Source organism: Ranitomeya imitator, chromosome 8 (genome assembly GCF_032444005.1).
Source record: "Ranitomeya imitator isolate aRanImi1 chromosome 8, aRanImi1.pri, whole genome shotgun sequence".
NCBI classification, from domain to species: Eukaryota; Metazoa; Chordata; class Amphibia; order Anura; family Dendrobatidae; genus Ranitomeya; species Ranitomeya imitator.
This window is the reverse complement of record NC_091289.1, coordinates 14,978,956-14,999,904: the sequence shown is the minus strand read 5'-3', so window position 1 is coordinate 14,999,904 and position 20,949 is coordinate 14,978,956. Positions and strand designations below refer to the sequence as shown.

At 43.6% G+C, this 20,949-nt stretch overlaps 1 protein-coding gene and 1 long non-coding RNA gene across 3 annotated transcripts in view; one reads left to right on the top strand and one right to left on the bottom strand.

Annotated features, from left to right (window-relative positions):
* LOC138647407 (G-protein coupled receptor 22-like) overlaps positions 1-20,949 on the top strand; it is a 165,473-nt gene that overhangs the window by 126,841 nt on the left and 17,683 nt on the right. The window contains exon 2 of the mRNA XM_069736389.1: positions 8,093-8,281. The gene's annotated coding sequence lies outside the window, so the exon portion shown is untranslated. The remainder of the gene's footprint in view (positions 1-8,092; positions 8,282-20,949) is intronic.
* The window catches only part of LOC138647408 (uncharacterized), a 92,068-nt gene that overhangs the window by 55,909 nt on the left and 15,210 nt on the right, over positions 1-20,949 (bottom strand). Inside the window, exon 3 of one of the 2 annotated variants that reach the window (XR_011314963.1) lies at positions 8,525-8,663. The exons of the other annotated variant lie outside the window; for it this stretch is intronic. This is a non-coding gene — a long non-coding RNA (uncharacterized lncRNA). The remainder of the gene's footprint in view (positions 1-8,524; positions 8,664-20,949) is intronic. 2 annotated transcript variants of the gene reach the window in all.

Sequence of the window (20,949 nt, the reverse complement as noted above, 5' to 3'; positions counted from 1 at the left end):
GCAGTGACCCGGTCCGTGGTCCTGGGCGTCCAATAAAAGGGGACCAAGTGTAGTGAGAAATAATGTCTAATGTAGTAATGTTCGTGACGGCACCTGTGGTACTCAGCCAGGGGTGGCTGACGCTGCTTAAAGGGATCTGCTGGGGCCAATGGTAATGCATCTTAGATAGTTTTGCTGCCAACAGGTGGAGCAGAGGCCCCAGGGCTACCAGGACAGTCTAAGAGGGGTTGTAGATGTTTAGGTGCAGGAAAGAATTGGAGGACATGGGGTTGTAGTCTCTTTACCTTTCACTGGTGGAATTGCAGTGCAGGGCACAGATTACAGGTGATCTTGAAATCCGGGCAGCCTGGAAGCGGTTTGGAATCCCCCTAGCCAGGTGGGGTTGGAAGCCTTCCCTTCTGTGCTGTATTCTAGGTTCTTGATGCTTTAGCTTTCCTCAAGTCCCTCTCTCAATCTGTCCCTCAAGTGGAACACTACCCGCATGGCAGACAGCTCGAGCCTTTCTACAGGTGTCCCTTCTCTCGTGGTGGCTCCGGGCTCTAATATGCTGCTGTGCCTTCGGGTGTCAGTTCTGGCCAGGATGTAAAAATAAACCCGGCACTCAACTTATGGTGAATCTCTTGGGATTTATTAACAAGAGAGAAGATAAACGTTTCGGCCAATATTGGCCTTCCTCAGTAACTATGTACAAAATAACAAAGAAAACAATATGAGTTAACATCACTCGAAAAAAGGAAAACAAAGTATGTACACAAACAAAAAGATACGGTCCTGTGAGGAGTATATATTATACTATAACACAGAGTTCAAAAGTCACAACACAATAGGTTATGCACAAAACAAAACAATGGCCAGCATCTAGCAGGGAACAAAGAAATGGTATAACATAATAATGAAAATCCCAATGCACTGCTAAGTGCCATATGGGAACAAAGAAAATGTACAATTGGGAAACAGTTCTGGCCAGGAGACCTACAATCTCCTGCCCTCCAATTTCTGCTGTTGGGCATACTGTTCCCAAACAACTACGCACTCCGGTGTCCGGTTTCTTGAGCTCAGACCGGGAGTGAGCCCAATCGCACCTCCACTCCAGTTTCTCTCTCCTCCTGTGCTTCCTCTCCCTTCACTGTCTCACACAGACTAACTCCTCCCCCAGACCAGAACTTATAGGGAAGCTACCCTGAAACCGGGTTTAGAGCTCCCCCTTCTGACCTGGAGTCAGGAAAGTGTTGTATGCTTGTGTTACCTGTTAAGGGAATCCCTTCTCGCTTCCAGGCATGGCATCACCCTCCCTGAGAGGCACGCAATACCACTGTGGCATCCAGATTCCTGGGGTGCCACACATACATTTATCATCTAATACTAGTCTTGGATTTGGCGAGCTCTTCATTGACCAGCCACACTGGTCCGTTGGGGCTGATAGTGCTCAATCCATAAATGGGAACACTCAGCTCTCTATGAGGTAGCCGGCTCTTCTGGTGGGGGTTTATCTCCAGAAAAAAAAACAAGAGGATCGACCAATGGCCATATCCTTCTCTCACCCGGCTCCAAATGTCTGGGAGAGTGGGGAAGCCAGTATACAAATTAGACTGTCAGAGAGTTCGTCTAAGTTGTTTAGTACTGGAAACATTAATAGACCCGTACTTAACCTTCACACATACAGTGAATGGAGTTGGCCCACAACAAACATTTATGCCCGATTGACAGAATAGGTGGTTTATGTATGATCGCTAGTGGTCCGAATCGAAGGATCCCTCCGATCCTGAGAACGAGGGTTCCATGTTCCCCATTCAAATGTTGGGATGACCGCTCATACACACTACCGCTCCATTCATTGTCTAACGCTCATTATAAGCCAATGAGGCCCCATTATTATGGACAGACCTGGCCAAACCAGTTGGGTTCTGTAATAAATGGAAGCCACGGCACACATGAGAACCAACCCTGGCACAAATCCTCCCAGTCACGGGTGTGAATTTCAGTCGTTTCCCATTTTACCCGAGTGCTTGATTTCATATCCCAGGGAAGATGGAAGAGTAACACTGCGATGAAGGGCGACACGGGGGAATCTCCCAGTAATTAGCGACTTCATGACTGTATACAGAACGTCTGTGCTGTTTTATGCCCCACTGTAGCCGTTTCTACTAAGAGGGAATCTCCTCTTTAATTACTTCACATTTCTATTTCTGATATGGATGATTAGGGAAATGCATCTCACACTTCACACTTACGTATCACAAGCTTTCCCTGTGTTGTGAAGACAAGTAACGGAGACAATCTGTTTCTTAAAGTGCCATACCCTCGCTCTCAATTTGCTAAGCATTAACGATAAATTGTAATCTGTCTGAAAACATACCAGCAAGTGCTCTATCCTCCTGGAGCACCCACTATGGAGGAAAGGAAGAATTGGGCTCTTCAGACCAAGAGACTTTCTTTCTTGTTTCTCTTTTCTCTGGGTGATGATTAAGGGGCTTGAATGGTACCGTGCCCCATATAAATTCATAATTCCAAAATGGGGTATTTGGCAAAAAGGATTTCTAAACTAGACAATCGGATGAGTCTCATGGAGCTGCAGCAAATAGGTGGCCAGTGTAATTGGGAAGGATAGGTTTCTGATGGAACCATGGTGGATAGGTTTCCAGAGGCATTAGTGAGGATACATTCCCAGTCGGTTTTTGATGGATAAAGTCACCAGAGAACATCAATTATTGATGCCTGATCCTTGAGTGGAGCCAAAGCAGTTAGGTCCCTAGTGAAATCGAGAAGGATAGGTCTTTGGTGGAACCACTGAGAATAAGTCCTTTGTGGAACCATTGAAGATAGATCTCCAGTCAGTTAGGGGTGGATCGGTCACCAGTGTAGACACATCAATCTCCAAAGGAACCACAGCAGATTGACCCCAAGTGGAGCTTCAGAGGAAAGGTTCCCTGTGGAATTGCATACGATAAGTCCACAGTCAAGTTTTGATAGGTTGCCAGTGGCACCATAGAGGAATGGTCTTCAGTGGCAATGTCAGAGGAAAGGTTCCCTGTGGAATTGCATACGATAAGTCCACAGTCAAGTTTTGATAGGTTGCCAGTGGCACCATAGAGGAATGGTCTTCAGTGGCAATGTGAAAAATAAGTCCTCAGTCAACAAATCATGGGTCTGAAGAGAAACCACAGCTGATAACATCATCAGATGATTCGGAAGGAAAGTACACTGGAGGAACCAGTAAGCATGGAATCGGTGAGGAAAGGACCCCAATTAGCTTGTGATGAATAGGTCTCCAGTGGAATCGAAGAAGACTAGTGACAGATGAGTCTTCAGAGGGACCAAAGTCTAGATCTGTGAGCGTTAACATGTCCATAATTTCAGTGTAAGGGTACGTTCACATTAGCGTTGCGCCGCCCTGCGTCGGCGACGCAACGCGCGACGCATGTTAAAACGCGCGCAAACGCGCGCAAAAACGCGCGCGTTTTGCGACGCGTGCGTCGTTTTTGACAAAAATCGGACGCACAGAAAATGCAACTTGTTGCATTTTCTTGCGTCCGACGCTAGCGTCGGAAACGACGCACGTGGCGAAAAACGCCACCCAAAAAACGCACGCGTCCCCTATGTTAAACATAGGGGCGCGTCGCCGCTGCGTCGCCGCTGCGTCGCCGACGCAACAGCGGCGCAACGCTAATGTGAACGTACCCTAACATGGCAGTGGCATGCAATATGGCAGCCATTACAATCAAGGCGTCATCAGCTTACGTCCTACTGAGGCCTCTAATAAAACCCCCCTAATATGGCAGCAATTATTATTCACTTAACCTAATGATGAACCTTCAAACAAAAGAAAAAAAGTCGTGCTGCACAGCCTCACTCCTTTCAGCGAAACAATTGCGGTGAGTAGAAACAGTCTGACTTCAGCGTTGGAGGTGCTCGCATGGAAACCAGATACACATGTCATGAATATAAAGAAGAATATGCGGCAGCACTCACCCAACTTCGTGTGGTCCAGTTCTTTATTTAAGACATGAAAAAATACAGCTTCACGGCCCGAGGGAGTGCAGATAGGGGGGGGGGGTGTGAGCAGGGAACGACGACGGCCGTTTCGCGCTGATCCAAGCTCTTCTACAGTAGAAGCGCTTGGATCAGCACGAAACGGCCGTCGTCGTTCCCTGCTCACCTCCCCCCTATCTGCACTCCCTCGGGCCGTGAAGCTGTATTTTTTCATGTCTTAAATAAAGAACTGGACCACACGAAGTTGGGTGAGTGCTGCCTAATGATGAACCTGCCTAGGTAAGAAGCGATACATCCATTCCCCCTACATAACATAATTTGTAAAGATAACTAGTCCGTTCTGCCATTCCGGGTTCTGGGAAAGCTGACTGACGAGCTCTGCAGGAGCGGAATTAACGGCAATTTTGATCACACAGATTTTCCATAGAAATACACTATGAACAATTTCTGACTAGAGCAAAAATTATTTTGGAGATTCAACCCCAAAATGTAGAAAAATAATTACCGTTTTCCCAAACAATCAGGGCTGCGGAGGAAAGAAGGCAAAAGTGAAACCATAGTGGTGAAATGAGGGCTCCTCTTCAATGCGGCACAGCTGGACCCCACAAATGTCCAGCAGGAGCGCGGCCTCTTCTCACAGCGGTGCGCCAACTCTGCTAGATTAATGGCGGGAGTAAGAGCGTCGGTTGCTATGGATACACGAGACCTGTCAGTTGTTTTGCCAAGCGATTTCATGTGGAAACCATTTTTAGGGATGTACAAGGTGTGCCTTCCAAAAACACAGCTGGATCGATACTCGCCATGTGGCATTTTTATGTAGGAGCCGAAAATAGCACGTTCACTTTTATAATACAGTTACAATATTTTACCGCTGGCGAATCATATAACACACATTTGTTCACTAATGTACTGTACTTTGTCCGAATGTACAGAATGAGCAACGGATGCCAAAGAAGAAGAGTCACACCTATCCGTGGCACATGAGCAGATCCATAGATAGAGCAAGGATATGTATATGATAGAATTCTGGCTTCCTTCGGCCACCACTAGGGGGAGCACACTGCATACAGTGGGATTATACAGCTTAATGTTAGTAAGCATGCAGTGTGCTCCCTCTAGTGGTGGCTAGTTTATCCTTCTTTTAGGGAATTGGAGCCCTCTTGCATAAAAATAGAGCTCTGGCTGCTAACAAAAAAAAACAAAAACGAAAAAACAAGATACAATTTTTACACATTCCGAAGCTGCATTTACAATAGAAATAGTCGGCAAAGCTGTTGTCAGTAATAACTTATCTACAGAATAGTTCTACCGATATCTGATTACCGTACGATGCCTGAAATAAATAAATCACTAGATAAAGTATTGCACAGGCACTGAACAAGCAGGTCATGCTGGGAGATTGCCTTTAAGTGTGGTTGGTCTTTCCTTATTGTGCAGGACCAGCAATGGTGGCAGGTCACACGACCTCTATGAGACGAGCTGCCCCGCTACCATGCTGGCATCAAACCGCTTCTTCCAACATCCGCTGGATAATTTGTATGGCGCAGGCTCACTTTGCGGTAGGTGATGGCCGTTTCCCACATTATAGCTAGCTCTGATCACAGCAGTTTAACTCCTTAGATGCCGTGGTCACTGTACAAAACAGCATTCTAGTAGTTAGATAGAGGTCATCTGTCACCTCCATTGGGCAACATTGAGGGAACCTAATGGGTTACTTAATGGCACCAGTTCGGGCCACTGGATTTCTATCTACGCTCCCGTGTTAAGAAGTTTTCCAGGACTTAGATATTGAAGACCAGCGTCGCCCCCGCGGATCAGCTAATACCTGGTGTTGCAGCGGGAACTCCAGAGTGCCACAATCTATGTAGTGGCCGTTCTCGGGTACTGCGGCACAGCGGCCATTGAGTTGAATGTGGACCAAGCTGCACTCATGGCTCTAGGTATTTGCCGACTAGTGCTAATGCGGAGTATCAGGCCCCCATTCATCTGATATTGATGACGTATCATAGCTTTCAGTCCTCCATTCAAAATCAGTAACAGCCCCCGGCCCCACCCGCCGTGCGCCATTTATAATACATGTGTCTTCTTATGTAGTAGACGGATCTTCGGGCCCCTGATGCTCCAGGTCCAGCACAGTGACCCAGCCATAGTCCCTGATACACAATGTTACAGGCTGGATAATACATCATTGATGGGAACAGATATTCGTCCATGTCTGTATTAAGCCGCATTCACCTCTCGGGCTGATTAATATGGGAGATCTGTTCCCGGCAGGAATTATCCAGTGGAACGGTTTCATTCCGCATTTTCTATTTGTTATATTTTGGTTAGTAATTGAATTACTCTGACATCTTTCTCACTGGTGCACTGAGGCAGACCCCGGCGTTCAGCGTGAAAAAAATAAATAAAGATGAAATGATTATAGAAGATGGGACAGCGGCGGCGCAATATAAGATATATTAATTCCCGCCAGTCTGACCTATAGCTGCGAGCAGGAATGATATGTAAGCAACTTTCATACTCCTAAAACAGTTGAAAAAAAGTTTTGGAGGTTACAGCTCTTAATTTGACAGCATTTCTTTTACTGTGTCCCCATGACAAAACTTCCTGCCTTGCCCCATTTGAGTTCAGCACTATCATTGCAGCACTGCATGAATCAAAGTTACTATTTCCAGCAATATCTACACACAAACGCTGCTTTTCAGGTCCAATTCATCATATCTTATCAGAAAACATGTTCAATAAGCCACATCTCCTCCCTCTCCCACCCCCCCCCCCCAGCTGGGGGAAGGAGAACTAGGAGAGGAACAGAGACAGTGCTGCTTTATAGTAAGTGTTTTATTTCACCCCAGAGCTAGACAGAAGAGCAGGAATTCCTCATTTCTCTGTATAGGAGACATCAGAGCAGCTAGTCTCTACCCACTAGCTCAGAGACAACTGAAAAGTAGAGACAGAACCACCAGAAGGGAAAACTGGTGAAAAATGCTGGACACAAGTCATATAATGTGCAGAAATAGTGTTATTCCACATGACGGCTTATTCTGAAAATTCACTTGAAATGAACGGTATGCTTTAAACACTAAACTTTTGTTAAAAAAAAAAAAATGTAGGCTTCCTTTCAGATTGGTAATCTTATTCTTAAAGTAATCTCAGCTGGATACAGAGATCCAAATTCCTTGCAAAAAAACCTTTACTGCAAATTCCGTTTGCTTGCAGCCACCACAAGAGGGAGCCGAGGAGCTGACTGCCTACAGTTTATACATTGCACTCCATATTAAAAGTGTATGCAGCTCGCTCCTGAGCGCCATGTAGTGGTGGCTGTAGGTAATGCAGCATTTCATAATGTCAATGACAGGGATATGGGAAAGGAATCTGACTATTATAGAGATATATTAAGAAAATAATCAGCACAGAATATTGCACCAAAATCATAAAATAAAGATTTAAATTCACTACATGGACAAAAAGTGTTATATATATTAATCACCCAGCGCGTTGGCATCAGTGAAGGCTGCGTTGGCTGGAGTAGGATCAGTACGGGGAGTGCAGAATTGGAACAGATATCTGGGTTAATGTGGGAACCGCAGATAAGAACTGCCTCATTCTGTACTTCTATCTGGGGAAATGCTTCCAAGACTTTACTAATTACAATTCAATATGCATCAAACAATCTCCTCCATCGTGCCAGGGATCGGAGAGGTTCCCACGCTACCGGCTGGATGTTGACACAAATAAAGGACATTAAGTACAACTCCGACTTCTGCGCCGTCCATTTGAGGAGCGGAAATTCTGTCCTGATTAATCTCTTGATATCTGTGATTGGAGTTCAGATTTTCCGATACAGAGCACTAGATTTGCAACCAATGTTGCGCTACTTTCCGCCTATTAAGTTTAAACCGTAAGACTACGTCCACTTATCGACGCTGGCGCACACTCAGAGAAGCTACACATTTGTGCAACTTTTTAAAGGGACAGTTTCCACCAATATAGTGCTATATAAATGGGTACCAGTCGATAAATCGAATAGAGATGGACTTCCCCTTTAAGTCCTGAAACATGAAAATAATAATAAAGCCAGTGTCTCTTTTTTTGTGTCTTGCAGGTCCCCCTAGTGTTTCGCTTGGGAATTACCCCACTTCTGCCTCCATGTTTCTCCCGTGGGGTGATAGCACTAGTGGAAGCGGCACCGTCAATGTGTGACCCAGTTACAACTGCATGGCCGATCCCACCAATCATCATCTTCCTCCCTGGAATTTTGCATTCATTCATATGAATGTGTCTAATATTTCAGGTAGGTTCTCAGACACAGGCAAAGTGTAATAAAAGGTCTGTTCGTGCTAAATATAAGCACTTACACTTATGCAGATGTATACTTTTGTTCCTCGGGGGAGGTACTGTGCAGATGCAGATACTCTGCTCAGTTGTCAGGTCTATGGTGAATGGGTTCCTTTGCATTCCTCTTGGTGGCTGCATTTTCCACAAACTTTGCTTAAATTAATATTCCAGGCCAATAAAAAAAAACTATGTAATATACCTTATCAGAGAAATCTGCTTCCATCTCCACTTATCCTTCTTTCCCTTCCCTCTGCTCCTGAACTCATCATCCACTCTGGACAGTGAGGCAGAAAGCTCAGATCCATCTTCCTCAGAGAAGACTGATTACCCATTATATTCTGTGGAGAGGAGGATAATGCAACAGAGTGAAGAAAAAAAGCAGAGGGAGACACAAAAAGATGGTGCCGAGCTTTCTAACAAGTCTTTCACCTCACTGCAGAGCTGGATTCACATCTACACTGACCACTACTGCTGGGTAATTTACTCCTGGCTGCTGCTCGTCTGCGGGTGCTAAAATAGTAATTAACAATGAGAATCCATTGCTATATAAGGGAGACAGAAAAACAGTTTGTCTCCTTCCATCGGCTCAGAGTGGATAACAATTTAGAGAGAGGGCCTGCAGAGGAGAAAACAGGTAAAAATGCAATTCATTCAAGTGGCAGGGATGACATTATTCCCCATGTACGCACAAAACAACTTTTTATGTAACGTTCAGTTTACAATGAAAATTCAGTTAAAAAATGATTTGAGAAAAATCAAAGAAACTGGAAAACCTGTATTTCAGCAATGAAATCTGCAGTAAAATGGAGGTGAATTATTGCATTATGTGCTGTAGAATATCCCCTGTAAACATTCTGCAACAGATATTGTACCTTTTTAAATAAGTTTTGCATAATTGTACGCGTTGGCGATTACAGAGTTAATTACAAGCTGTTGTTCCGCTAGCCTAAAGGACAACTCCGCCTGGATTTAGTGCTTAATAACGGTTCAGTTTTCTTCCTTTTATCTGTACATGAAAGCCGGCGGAGTCCCTGGTGATGTGATGAAAACGTATTTCACCGGATACCAGGATCGGCAGCAGCGGCCTCCCCCTCCCGGCCTTCCTAATGCACCACTGTGAGCACACAGCTCCAGTATAGGGGAAAGTGGGGGGACGCTGTGCCAAAGAGGATCGATATTGTAGCATAGATTTGGAGGTGGTGACTTCCTCTGTATTTGGCTTTTTTAGGTAGCGTTTGATCCTACCTGACCTTTCCGTTTATAGGCTTATGGATCGGGAAAGGTTTGTCTGAAAAAACAGGATACGGTCCCATCACCGATAGGTTGCCTATTCGTGGCTGATGGGCACACACAAATTGATCAAATCTGTACATCAGTTTTATAGTCTATATGGCAGTAATGCAGTTTTCTTATCATATATTCAGTGTTTGTACATATCTTGGCTCTTACAGGGTAATGCTTTGATTTTTGATCTTTAGATATACATAGATGATAAATAGCCATGAGATATAGATGGATATAGACAGCAAAGAACTTACATTTAGCCCACATTTCAAATTGTAAATGTTCCTTTAAAAGTATCATATGGATCGGCCTACAAGCCACATCCGGCCCGCGGACTGGGAGCAAAAGGGCTGGAAATGGAGATCCACGGGCCACATACACTGTGGCTGCCCTCCCTTCCTCACTCTGTGTAACCAGTATTCACATTCTCAGGATGCAGATACCAGGTGGATATAATGGAGGACGTGGTTTGCTCCTTCTTCCACCATTTAGCCTATGCAATTGAGGATGCAGCAGGAGTAATGACAGCACTAGATCGTAACGGGCAGTGGAACATTGGTTTTCAATTTTTTTTTTAATTTTTAATTGTCATTCACTTTTGGGAGAATATGTAGGGCCATCTTACTGTGGGAGAGGGCTGTGCAGTCCGGCATGCTGTGGGAGAGGGCTGTGCAGTCCGGCATGCTGTGGGAGAGGGCTGTGCAGTACGGCATGCTGTGAGAGAGGGCTGTGCAGTCCGGCATGCTGTGGGAGAGGGCTGTGCAGTCCGGCATGCTGTGGGAGAGGGCTGTGCAGTCTGGCATGCTGTGGGAGAGGGCTGTGCAGTCCAGTCCAGCATGCTGTGGGAGAGGGCTGTGCAGTCCGGCATGCTGTGGGAGAGGGCTGTGCAGTCCGACATGCTGTGGGAGAGGGCTGTGCAGTCCGGCATGCTGTGGGAGAGGGCTGTGCAGTCCGGCATGCTGTGGGAGAGGGCTGTGCAGTCTGGCATGCTGTGGGAGAGGGCTGTGCAGTCCAGTCCAGCATGCTGTGGGAGAGGGCTGTGCAGTCCGGCATGCTGTGGGAGAGGGCTGTGCAGTCTAGAATGCTGTGGGAGAGGGCTGTGCAGTCTGGCATGCTGTGGGAGAGGGCTGTGCAGTCCGGCATGCTGTGGGAGAGGGCTGTGCAGTCCGGCATGCTGTGGGAGAGGGCTGTGCAGTCCGGCATGCTGTGGGAGAGGGCTGTGCAGTCTAGAATGCTGTGGGAGAGGGCTGTGCAGTCTGACATGCTGTGGGAGAGGGCTGTGCAGTCCGGCATGCTGTGGGAGAGGGCTGTGCAGTCCGGCATGCTGTGGGAGAGGGCTGTGCAGTCCGGCATGCTGTGGGAGAGGGCTGTGCAGTCTAGAATGCTGTGGGAGAGGGCTGTGCAGTCTAGAATGCTGTGGGAGAGGGCTGTGCAGGTCAGCATGCTGTGGGAGAGGGCTGTGCAGTCCGGCATGCTGTGGGAGAGGGCTGTGCAGTCCGGCATGCTGTGGGAGAGGGCTGTGCAGTCTAGAATGCTGTGGGAGAGGGCTGTGCAGTCTAGAATGCTGTGGGAGAGGGCTGTGCAGGTCAGCATGCTGTGGGAGAGGGCTGTGCAGTCCGGCATGCTGTGGGAGAGGGCTGTGCAGTCCGGCATGCTGTGGGAGAGGGCTGTGCAGTCCGGCATGCTGTGGGAGAGGGCTGTGCAGTCCGGCATGCTGTGGGAGAGGGCTGTGCAGTCCAGCATGCTGTGGGAAAGGGATGTGCAGTCCGGCATGCTGTGGGAGAGGGCTGTGCAGTCCGGCATACTGTGTGTGTGAGTGCTGTGGGAGATCATAATGTGGGGGGCATCACTCTGTTTTTGGTGGCTGTGAGGTATCATACTGTGTGGGGAATCTGGGGCGGTAATGATGTGTCGGGGAGCCATCATACTATGTGGGGGTGAGAACACTGTTTTGGGGAACTATGGAAGATCATTCTATTATATTATGTGGGGGGCTGTGGGGTCCCTTATACTGTGTGGGGGCTGTGGGTACATCATACTGTGTGGGAGGCTGTGTGAACATCACATTGTTTTTGAGTGAGCTATTGATGAGGGTACAGGGGCTGAATAACAGGAGCAGTACGATTTATTGCTTTTTATAAAGATTATAAAATCAGAAAATTATGGGGGCGTTTTATGCTCAGTAATTAGCTTCAAAATTGATATTAATATAAAGTAATATGTTAACATTATCAATATTGAAAAAAAAAATAATTGCAGGGTATTGGTTCCGCACTCCACAACAGTCACGGTCTCACATGTGGCCCCTCTGGAAAATGAAAAGCCCACCCTTGATATAGATAAATCTTACGTGTACATTTAATAGCAAATATTGCTGAACTGGCCACTTTCCAAGGTGCCTTACACTAGGAAACAAATCCTGCTGTGAGGAAGAGCGGATATTTTCCAACTATGATGAGCGGACTCCATACCTCCCCCTCCCTCATCTGTGCGGCAGTGAATGTCAGGAAAAGATGAAGGGTACAGGTCACGGACAGGGGGGCTTGTGATCCTCTGTACAAGTTCTCAGCTCAGGTCTCGGATACAGTAATAGCTGTTCCCATCGCCAATAAGTACGGCCTTTGGAAATGTTCTTTATCTTGAAGGAACTATGTTGTGCAGAGAGAGTCATGTATACCTCCGATGGAAAAACTCCAGCCCCATTGATGACCCACAGATGACACTGAGACACCAATATTGAAGTGAGCTAACAATATGTATGAGATGGAAGGTATAGGAGGGGCACTAGGGGTGCAGATCATCTATTGCACTCAGGTCTATATCTTGCCTTTTGTATGCCTGGAAACTTTAGGTTATCTCTAATCTGGACTTGAAATTTAAATTCAAAAGTTGATTTGTTGAAGGTATGTAGGAAAGGTAGAAGACCACCAAGAGAGTAGTAAGTGGCCCCTGACTTTTCACTAGTTCCTTATCCCCATGTGTCTTAGCATGCACAGAGGATCCATATATTTTAAAGTCTTCTGACAAAACCAGGTCCGTTCATGAAGTGTACTCTCCTTCATTCACTGGAGAGAAGTAAAGAGCTAATAATCTGTAGCAGAGGTTATTTCCCAAGTGATTACATGAGTGAGCAGGCGCGTAAATCCACTATAAACCCATTAGCATCAGAATGTATCAGTAAATCTGTGGGCTGAGGATTTACCATCTACAAAATAAATCACAGTATGCAAAATGTAATGTGCTACATTATAGGAAAAAATATTATTAGTAGTATAATTTTTCATAGTATTTTCTTGTATATACGGGCAGTATTATAGTAGTTATATTCTTGTACATAGGGGCAGTATTATAGTAGTTATATTCTTGTACATAGGGGCAGTATTATAGTAGTTATATTCTTGTACATAGGGGCAGTATTATAGTAGTTATATTCTTGTATATAGGAGACAGTATTATAGTAGTTATATTCTTGTACATAGGAGCAGTATTATAGTAGTTATATTCTTGTACATAGGAGCAGTATTATAGTAGTTATATTCTTGTACATAGGGGCAGTATTATAGTAGTTATATTCTTGTACATAGGGGGCAGTATTATAGTAGTTATATTCCTGTACATAGGGGCAGTATTATAGTAGTTATATTCTTGTATATAGGAGACAGTATTATAGTAGTTATATTCTTGTACATAGGAGCAGTATTATAGTAGTTATATTCTTGTACATAGGAGCTGTATTATAATTGTTGTATTCTTGTACATAGGGGCAGTATTATAGTAGTTGTATTGTACATAGGAGCAGTATTATAGTAGTTGTATTCTTGTACATAGGGGCAGTATTATAGTAGTTGTATTCTCGTACATGGGGGCAGTATTATAGTAGTTATATTCTTGTACATGGGGGCAGTATTATAGTAGATATATTCTTGTACATAGGAGGCAGTATTATAGTAGTTGTATTCTTGTACATAGGAGCAGTATTATAGTAGTTGTATTCTTGTACATAGGGGCAGTATTATAGTAGTTATATTCTTGTACATAGGGGCAGTATTATAGTAGTTATATTCTTGTACATAGGGGCAGTATTATAGTAGTTATATTCTTGTACATAGGGTCAGTATTATTATAGTAGTAATATTCTAGTACATAGGAGCAGTATTATAGTAGTTATATTCTTGTACATAGGAGCAGTATTATAGTAGTTACATTCTTGTATATAGGAGCAGTATTATAGTAGTTATATTCTTGTACATAGGAGCAGTATTATAGTAGTTATATTATTGTACATAGGGGGCAGTATTATAGTAGTTATATTCTTGTACATGGGGCAGTATTCTAGTAGTTATATTCTTGTACATAGGAGCAGTATTATAGTAGTTATATTCTTGTACATAGGGGCAGTATTATAGTAGTTATATTCTTGTACATAGGAGCAGTATTATAGTAGTTATATTCTTGTACATAGGGGCAGTATTATAGTAGTTATATTCTTGTACATAGGAGCAGTATTATAGTAGTTATATTCTTGTACATAGGGGCAGTATTATAGTAGTTATATTCTTGTACATAGGGGGCAGTATTATAGTAGTTATATTCTTGTACATGGGGCAGTATTCTAGTAGTTATATTCTTGTACATAGGAGCAGTATTATAGTAGTTATATTCTTGTACATAGGGGCAGTATTATAGTAGTTATATTCTTGTACATAGGGGGCAGTATTATAGTAGTTATATTCTTGTACATGGGGCAGTATTCTAGTAGTTATATTCTTGTACATAGGAGCAGTATTATAGTAGTTATATTCTTGTACATAGGGGCAGTATTATAGTAGTTATATTCTTGTACATAGGAGCAGTATTATAGTAGTTATATTCTTGTACATAGGGGCAGTATTATAGTAGTTATATTCTTGTACATAGGGGCAGTATTATAGTAGTTATATTCTTGTACATAGGAGCAGTATTATAGTAGTTATGTTCTTGTACATAGGGGCAGTATTATAGTAGATATATTCTTGTACATACGGAGCAGTATTATAGTAGTTATATTCTTGTACATGGGGGGCAGTATTATAGTAGTTATATTCTTGTACATAGGGGCAGTATTATAGTAGTTCTATTCTTGTACATAGAAGCAGTATTATAGTAGTTGTATTCTTGCACATATGGGGCAGTATTATGTAATTAAAGAAGACCTTGTCTAATGTGTTATATCTAGGCCGGACTCTTGTTTGCCACAGGCAAAGTCTTAAGGTAAGGAAAATAATGTACATAAACGATGAACGCTTTGACATAATAAATTCTCACACTGCCTTCCATAGGACTATGGATATTTCTATCCCTCGTGTACATTATCAGGTGGTATATTGCTGCTGTCTAGCAATAAATGTGGATTGTGTTGGGAAGGATCAGGAGCGTTATACCCATTACCTTGTCATGTTGGAGTGACATGTCTCTTGGCGTTACTGGTGCAGGACTATAAATAGTGTTCATTTGTCTGAGTGACAAGGACGGCGAAATGTGAGACACGGAATACAAAGCACAGAGGTAAATGTGACACCTAGAGGATCCGTCTCATAGGACAGCAGTCACTTCACGTAGGTTTATTATATATATGATAGAAAAAAAGTTTCCTAGTTTCAGCTCTTAAAGGGTTTGTCCAAATTTTTTTTTGTTAAAGAAATGTCCAAAAAAAACCAGGAGATGCATTAAACAGCCAGAAAATGTATAGTCGCCTGATTGATTGCTGCCACTACACCTCCACAGTGACAATATTCCTACCATATTCACGTGGCACTGTCCTCAGAACTGATGATCGGCAGCAGGGGTGGCACATGACGGCTGAGGCTGCAGCGATCACCTGACTGTACGTCCGCAATGACTGCAGCCATGAGTGACTGGTGAGATCTCCAAAGCTGTGAATAGGGGATAACGTTCAATCCTAACTGGAAAGAGACAATGGCATCTGAGCAGGTGGGCACAAGGAGTGGGCAACCCGTGTGCCACCACACGAGCACTGCAGTGTACAAATATAGGTCTGATAGAAGTGGTGCCGCCTAGTAAACGCCTGAAGGTTTTGTTTTCTTGCTTTTTTTTTTATCTTTCTGGCCCCACCTCATCCGCTTTTTATTGATAGACTTAGCTTGCCGAAATATTGCAATTCATCACGCCACCAATCACATGGTCATCTCCCCCCGATTGAGACTTGAAAATTGTGAAATCTTCATTTAAACTCCCCCCCCCCCCCCAAAGTATGAAAAAAATGGAAAAAGAAAGAAAAAATCTTCAGTTTTCTGTACAAAGTGCTTCATTATATAAAAAGGCATACCTTATTGACATGTCCGCAACAATTAAAGAGCGTTCTATAAAACCAGCAAATTATTTGTCCTGCAAAGTGAATGACGTAAAGAGGACAAGCTATGTAACATGCTACAATACCTGCTGTTGGTCACCTCCGCTCCCAAACAAAAGGATATAAGTAAGGTTCCATGCACCTCGCAAAGCACCAATAAAAAGTTCAGCTTGCTGTGCAAAGAAACTAACTAAAAAACAAATAAATGAGCCGGACTATAAACTAGCATATGTGCAAAGTGTTAGAGCATGTTCAAACTGTGGCCACTTTACAGACAAAACCCAAGTAAAAAAAAAAACAAAAATGAGCATATACCCTACAGCTGGTAAATAGTAATAGTACATAACAAAGGGAACTTAGTTTCCGCTGCTTAGATTAAAAAAAAAAAAACGCATAAAAGCATCCCACCACAACAAGGTGTACCCATCGGAAGTCATCATACAGTAGCTCTGCGGTCTGAAAAAATAATTTTTTTTTCCTTTTTTTTTTAGTGTTTTGTGCAGATATTAACATAAAATAATCACCCTGTCCTCAGTAGCGGTGCCCTTAGGGTAAGACACAGATTGGTTTCCAAACACTTTTCGCCACTAGGTGGCATCATGCTGGGGCTCAGGTGCTTAGGACAAGTTTTCAATGTCCGCACATCTACCAGTGCACTCTTCTGTATGATGCGCTTATAAATTGCCTTTTAGTGTATGAGCAGAATGCTCGCCTTACCTTGCAATGGACTTGAAAAGCATTGCTGCTCCCCGATGTCCTCTTTCTGTAAGCACTTACATTCTTTTGCTTCCTTTTTTTCTATGGAAATCTTCCAAGACAGAGAATGTTACTCCTGCCTGCAGCGCTCATATTTTACAGTCAGATACACAGCCCTATGCTGCACATACAGCCTTATGTAATCATACCCTTCCCTGTTGTGCGCTAAAAAAAGCACATCTCTAATGATGGACAAGAGGTTAATGGGAGCTGTACATAGGGGGCAGTATTATAGTAGCTATATTCTTATATATATGGGGGCAGTATTATAGTAGTTATATTCTTGTACATAGGGGCAGTATTATAGTAGCTATATTCTTGTACATAGGGGGCAGTGTTAGGGTATGTTCACACGTTCCTGATTTCCATCCTTTTTTTTTCAGGACTGTTTTTTTAAAAAACTGCAGCTCTTGGCAGAAAACGCAGGTCCTTTTTTGATGCGTTTTTTGATCCTTTTTTTGATCCTTTTTTTTATGCAGTTTTCTATGCAGAGTCTGTGTGTTTTCTAGGAAGTTTTTTAGGGTTAAAATGGCTGAAAATACCCTAACCCTACCCCTAACCCTAACCCTACCCCTAACCCTAACCCTACCCCTAACCCTATTCTAACCTTAGTGGGAAAAAAAAAAAATTCTTAATTTTTTTTTATTGTCCCTACCTATGGGGGTGACAAAGGTGTCATTTACTATTTTTTTTTTTTTTGATCACTGAGATATAACCTATCTCAGTGATCAAAATGCACTTTGGAACGAATCTGCCGGCCGGCAGATTCGGCGGGCGCACTGCGCATGCGCCCGCCATTTTGCAAGATGGCGGCGCCCAGGGAGAAGACGGCCGGACGGACGCCGGGTAAGTATAAGGGGGGGATATTAGGGCACGGGGGGGGGCATCGGAGCACTGGGGGGGGGGCATCGGAGCACGGGGCGGTGGGATTGGAGCACGGGGGGGCGGGATCGGAGCACGGGGGGGCAGCCACACTCCGCCCACGCACTTCCGCCCGCTTCCCCGCACTTCCTGCTGCAGCGGTTCGGCACCACAAACCGCAGTAAAACCCGCAGATATTTTTTTCGTCTGCGGGTTTTACTGCGGGTTTGACCTCACAATGGAGGTCAATGGGTGCAGAACCGCTGCGGCTCCGAAAAAAGAAGTGACATGGTACTTCTTTTTTCCCGCAGCTATTCAGCGCGGTTTTTTTTTTTATTTTCCGCATTGTGGGCACAGCAGTTCCTGTTTTCCATAGGGTACAATGTAATGTACCCTGCATGGAAAACAGCTGTGGACCCGCAGCGGGAAAATCGCGGCAATTCCGCAAGAAAAAAAGGATTGTGTGAACATGGCCTTATAGTAGTTATATTCTTGTACATAGGAGCAGTATTATAGTAGTTATATTCTTGTACATAGGGGGCAGTATTATAGTAGTTATATTCTTGTACATAGGAGCAGTATTATAGTAGTTATATTCTTGTACATAGGGAGCAGTATTATAGTAGTTATATTCTTGTACATAGGGGGCAGTATTATAGTAGTTATATTCTTGTACATAGGAGCAGTATTATAGTAGTTATATTCTTGTACATAGGGAGCAGTATTATAGTAGTTATATTCTTGTACATAGGAGCAGTATTATAGTAGTTATATTCTTGTACATAGGGGGCAGTATTATAGTAGTTATATTCTTGTACATAGGGAGCAGTATTATAGTAGTTATATTCTTGTACATAGGGAGCAGTATTATAGTAGTTATATTCTTGTACATAGGGGGCAGTATTATAGTAGTTATATTCTTGTACATAGGGGCAGTATTATAGTAGTTATATTCTTGTACATAGGGGCAGTATTATAGTAGTTATATTCTTGTACATAAGAGCAGTATTATAGTAGTTATATTCTTGTACATAGGGGCAGTATTATAGTAGTTATATTCTTGTATAGGGGCAGCATTATAGTAGTTATATTCTTGTACATAGGAGCAGTATTATAGTAGTTATATTCTTGTACATAGGGAGAAGTATTATAGCAGTTATATTCTTGTATATAGGGGCAGTATTATAGTAGTTGTATTCTTGTACATAGGGGGCAGTATTATAGCAGTTATATTTTGTACATGGGGCAGTTATAGTTTTGTATTATATTTTTGCACACTAGCAGTAATATGGTAATATTACTATATTGTATTGATAATTTTTTACATTAAATCCTATGCAGACACAAAATAGTTGATACTGTGAGATTACAGCTCGCAGTTTCCAGCAAATTCTATATGATGTGAAATGATCTCCTGATATATCCCGTGGACACTTGTCAGGGTCTCTAAGGTCAGGACCACCACTGTATATGGATTTTTCCGTTAATGCCATTCCGCGCTGCCCCCCTTTCCTACGGTTGTGTTTGCGGAGTGATGTGGACATCGTGTTTATCCATCTCGGAGCAGTGAACCAGCCTGAAATGCCGAAGAAAACTGAGCAGGATGCGGATCTGGACTGCGAGACCGGTCGAGCAGAATGGATCTGTCAAATGTCCTAACTTGCTCCTCAGATTGCAGACACTCAACAGCTAGAAGGCTACTGCCATCCGATGACCTATTTTCTGATACCGTTCACAGAAGGCGTTCATCCTCCGTGCCCAGGTATTGCTAGAGAATCACTGACTGCTGCCTGATTCACACTTTATAGGGTTAATATTGCATTGAACCAATATCCACTGAGCCCAAGAGCTAGCGCTCCTCATAGAGACGCTGGAGGCTCCTGCTCTTCAACTGCCAGACCTTCCTCTTTAGGGCTCGGTTTACATCTTGCGTTTTTGCTGCGTTTTTTTAATGCAAAGTTTAAGCTGGTTACAATAAGCAGGCTTTGCTTAGTTTTTGCTGCTTTTTTGCTTAGTTTTTACTGCGTTATTGTCATGGCACATTTGTATCTTGTGCATGGTGATAATGTTTAGTGCAACTCCCAACATCTGACATTATGTCTCTGTATAATCCAGAGACCATTAGACGATGAAGTCCCTGTTCCATATTAGCGACTCAATGATGCACACCGGGTGGTCCCGTAACACCTGGGTGATCCAGTAGCTTAGTGAGCTGAGTTCTGTCCCTGGTGATCTAGTGACTGAGCTTAAATACCCGCTATTGTCTTCTTCAGACAATAGTTTTTTTTGTTTTTTTTAAGCGTTGACCCAATTTCACCACTTAGTTACTAGATGAGTGTCCATCCCTGGTGGTTTAGTGGTTAGGAAATCAATGGTGATCCAATGAGTTTAATAGCAATCCTTGGTCACGTAATTGCATAGTGGCTATTTCTGATGATCTAGTAGAGATCTAGTTATGAAGCGGTAAAGTAGCCATCCCTGGTGGTCTAGTGGTAAGTAATCCAATGATTAAAACTTGGGTTATGCAATTAGATCACCATGCATAATCCTTGTTGACAACCCAATGATCATCCATGGCGTTCCTTAGGTTTGGTGCTAATTTCAGGCCATCCAGTAGCTTGCTAAGCATCCATCAGTCTTCCTGATGATCAGAAGGCCAAGTGTCCAGTTGACCCGATAACGGTCTCTCGTGCACCATGATTTGCTGATCCGATTTGCTCTACGCATGCCAATTATTTTGGCTACCTCATGTGCAACTGATTTATGAGTTGTAGCTGAACAAAACTTCCTCAACAATGTCATCCTGTTGGATCAGTCATCAAAAGTGAAATTACTAGCATGGCGCACAATGTCTCTGCTCAACCGCCTGCGGAGACTGGAATTGTGCATGTGAATACCAATCAGCCAGGCCGCCGAGCCCGTATTTTCACTGTAGAGGTAGCTGCAGATAAAAACAAAGCAAATATGTACACAAGGCCGGTAGACAGTGAAGTAACGAAGCGTCGACCATGGAAATGAAATTCTCTGGAATGATCCTACATAATTTATATTGGTGAAGCTCGGTTTTTCTGATACACAGCACCAAATCCCCTGCATAAACAAATTCTTAATCCCTAGGCTGCCACTAGAGGGAGCTAAAGAGCGTATGGCACAGAATAGTGTGCGGTGAGCACCCTCCAGTGGTGATTACAGGTAGAACGTGTAATATTATTTAAAGGGAACGTATCACGATATTTTTACTGTCCAAACAGCGGGCAGCATGAATCCACGTCCGGCTGCTTGATTGCAGCCAGGCATATTTCTCTCGGAGATGTTTCAGAGAAAGATCTGGCTGGAGCCATACTCAATGCCAGTGTGACAGCAGCTGCTGCAGG